Below are 3,946 nucleotides of genomic sequence, written 5' to 3'. Positions count from 1 at the left end.
CAATTCAGAGGGAGGGGTTTACATTTTACATTTTAGGGAAGGTTCCTGCCTTCCTTAGTAGACACCTGTCTTTCCAAACCTACACAGGGAGTGATATCAATCTCTACTTAATAACTGGTTTTGATTTAATACAGTTACTTTGAAATCACTTCCTAGTATATGAGATAATATGATATATGGTATATGATATGATATATAATATGTTACAGCTGTTATACCTAGGAGTAAATTTTTCTGATTAAGATAACATTGTCTAATCATTACCATAATAGATAATATATATCTACAGAAATATACAGGTTTGCCATCCTTAATCCTGTGGGACAAACTCTATAAAGGTTTCATTCCACCTTTATCATTCTTTACATACAAAATCTTGAAAAGTCTGGGACTGGGATTGCAACCAGCTGCTCCAAGGCTCCTCTCACAAGAAGCAGTTTAGAAAGCCTGGAGGTCCTTGCGGGTGTTAGGGGATCTGTGGGAACCATTGGGGGTCCAATTTACTGCCCAGTTAACAGAAGATAACTGCCCTACCTGTGACAGATGGCAAATACAATACACACATTATCTTTCAATCCAGAACAAGAGGATTTCAAATTAATTGAATGTAACTTAACATTGCTCAGATCTAACAATAATGAAGTTTAACTTTACTTAATCTTATCAACCCTGAGTTTACATTAAATTAAACATCACAGAATCAAAAATTAATATCCTTAAAAGTTATAGATGCAGCAAAATTTAATTGATTCTGATGCAATTAATAAAAAAAAGGGCACTGAAAAGTTGAACAATCTGTGATTGAAATAACAGCATGAAGGATTTACTGGAGGGATTAAAAGGATGTAATGTGTGTCATGATTTTATGTAATTTAGTTTTGGAAGAAGATCATGGTAGCCACAAATTTTATGCAAGCATAAATTTACTATGACTTTTTAAAGTGCAGTTTTATTGAAAGAAACAACAATGTGCAATTTGGCAAACTGCCCAGCAAACCAGCAAATTCTTGAAATTGTATTTAGTGTCATTCCAGATGGTCAATTTACCAGCATTGCTGTTAAAGAACCTCCGGCAAGCGCCATGGTGGGGGGGCCTGGAGGAGCCGCGCCGGGGGCTCGGGGGAACCGCGCCGGGAGCAGCCGAGCCACGCACCCCAAACCACCCGCGGTTCCCCCTCCTGCCCCAGAGGCTGTGAATGTGCCTCCGTGACAGAGGGAAGGGGAAGGAGATCCCCCAGTGCATCCCCGGCAGGACGGCGTTGGCAATGGGGTTGTCCTGCAGCAGGGGGCCATGCTGGGCTGGGAGATGGAGCAGGAGAGAGGGGGAAAGGGGCCCTGACTTCCTCCTCACCTGCCTGAGGGTCCCGGGACATCTTTCTCTTCCTTGCAACCTTATCTTCCATTGGGCCAAGGTTTGGGAATGGGAAATCCTGGTTTGGGGAAAAACAAGGGATGAGCACAGTGAGTCTGAAGGTCCTCTGCCCAAGTCCCTCTCTAGAAGTCACCTGGTGTCCATAAACACCTTGAAAAAGCAAAAGTGAATCAAAAAAAGCCACCAGGAGTGTCCCATTTCCAGTCTCATCCCTCTGGGGTTCTGGTGGTCCCCTGTCTCATGGTTGCCAAGGATCCCACAGCTCCTGGGGATCCCACCTCTCCAAGGTCCTGTTTAGGGATGTTGGGGGGTTTTGGGGTCCCAGGGTCCCCGTCTCCAGCCACCCCCAATCCAGGCACTTGGGGCTCCCTCCTCTCCCCACTGCCCTGTCCTGGTTTAGGGCAAATTTGGTAGAAAACATCCAAAAGGGGTTTCCTCTAGAAATCAAATTCAAGCGGCTCCTTCCCCAACCAGTTTGGAAAAAGATTTCCTTGGAGAAAAGTGGAAAAAACCTGGTTATTTAACAGGTAAAACATTCACGAGCACAGCAAATGACCACTATTAAACAATAAAACCTCTTGCCACTCCAAAAGAGATGACAAACTCAGAAAGTCCTTCTGTGGGCTGTAGCTCTCCTCACTCAATCTCTTATCAAACTTTTATCAGTCTCTTATCAGTCTCTTATAGGTTGCTCCAGCACTGGAAATGCCGTGGACCAGGCTCAGCCCAATGGGCCACAGGTGTGAGTTACAGGTGCTCTTCTGGGTGTTCAGTCCAGACAGGTTTAAACAGCTCCAAAGTAAAAAGAAAAATCACAGTCCAGGGAACTTATCTGCCTCAGAGAGCTAAAATCTAACTAAAAGCAAAGGAGAGCCCTGTCCTGACATCTGTCTGTCCAGGAGCCGGAATGTGGAGGAGTAAGTGCAGTTTTTAAAACAAACTGCTCGCTTCTTCTGCCCTCCCTTTGCTCTCAGAACCAGCCCTAAAGGTGCAGAACTCATTTCTGGGCTAAACAGATGAATGGGGGTATGAGCATGATCCCAGGTTCAGCCCTTCTGGGGGTTTGGGGGTGTCTCTGTCCCTCTGAGCTCGATGATGTTTGGGAGGGGTCATGAGCATCCCCTGGGCTGAGAGGGACAGAGACTGCCCCAAGCACCCTCTGGCACAGGGGTGAGAGGGAGGGAGACCCCCCAAGGCATTCCCTGGGGTGAGAATGATGGAAACACCCTGGGGAATGGCCTGGGGTGACAGGGACAGGGACGAAATTCCCCCAAGCCCCTCCCAAGCATTCCCCATGGTGAGAGGCACAGAGACCCCTTGAGCATCCCCTGGACACTGGACAAAATATACTTGGCAGAAATCAAAGTTAACAATACATTAAATGCCTTGAGGAATATTTGCTCTTCCCACAAGTCACATGTGATGAAAACGCAAACAAATCCCAAACATTAATAAACTGACAATAGAAGCAATTCTGTGGTAAATCCAAGTCTCATTGGCTCCTGCACAGCTCCAGCTCAGTTGCTGGAAGGTTTAGAAAAAAGAAAAGTGGAAATTTGGCCCAATACAGATTATTAAAAGGAAGGGAAACCTCTGTGGATCGGTCACAAAGGTGACAGGGACATAGAGAATAATGATTCCGACATCTGGCATAGCCTCCAAGCCTGTGAATTTGGCGTTATTTGGGAATTAAGCTCCTTGAGCTGGGCTTCTTGTAGGACTTCTAGAAGACTTGTGTTCCTCACCGTGGGGTGAATGAACCTTGTTAGTTTCCCTAGTATCATTTGCTCCCTTTCCTCCAGTGATTTGAACAAACTTTTCAAGGAAGGACTACAAAACATTTTTCTTAACACTGGTCACCCACAACAGCCATTTTCCTCACCAGTTCTCCCATAAGTCCCTCAGAGGAAGCTGCGTCCAAGTTTCCAAGAGTTCCTCCAGAAAAAGCCACAACATCCTCAGAGAAAGGAACAATGCTGTTGTCAAAGGCATCTGGGGTCAGACAACAGTGCCTACACTCACTGTGCCAAAAAACTCACATTCTGGTTAAGAAAATTGTTAGAGAAATGCCACTACACCAATTATGGTGCTAACAAGACCAGATACAAAGTGGATTTTATTGAACAGTAAATGTGAGGTAGAGAGAGAGATGGAAAGAAAGAGAAAAAGGGGGGGACAACAAGGGAGTGACAGGGACAGAGACCTCCCCTGGGGCAGGGCAAGTGTGACATTGTCCCCTGTGTGTGTGGCCTTCCTGGGGTGGGGGTTTTACACCTGAGCCAGTTTGGGTAAGGGGGGTGGTGTTCACCCCCCAAGCAGAGATTACCCCACTGTTTCAGGTTACAGTGTAAGATGTAACCAAAAGCATGTTTTCCATCCCCATCTCCATGAACTGTTCTAAACAGGCGGGGCAGTGTTCTTTATCTCTGCCATGACTCAGCCCTGATAACGCCCTGCAGGGGCTCTCTTCTGTTCATGGGCCATTGAGTGTCCCTGCAGGACTGATAAAATGACATCATCCCATTGTGGGATGCTCCGCCCAGGGGGAGGAGCCAAGAATTCCTACCTGGATAT

This window comes from Pyrgilauda ruficollis, unplaced genomic scaffold (assembly GCF_017590135.1).
Source record: "Pyrgilauda ruficollis isolate IOZ18807 unplaced genomic scaffold, ASM1759013v1 scaffold1272, whole genome shotgun sequence".
Classification (NCBI taxonomy): Eukaryota; Metazoa; Chordata; class Aves; order Passeriformes; family Passeridae; genus Pyrgilauda; species Pyrgilauda ruficollis.
Note: the sequence above shows the minus strand (reverse complement) of the source record.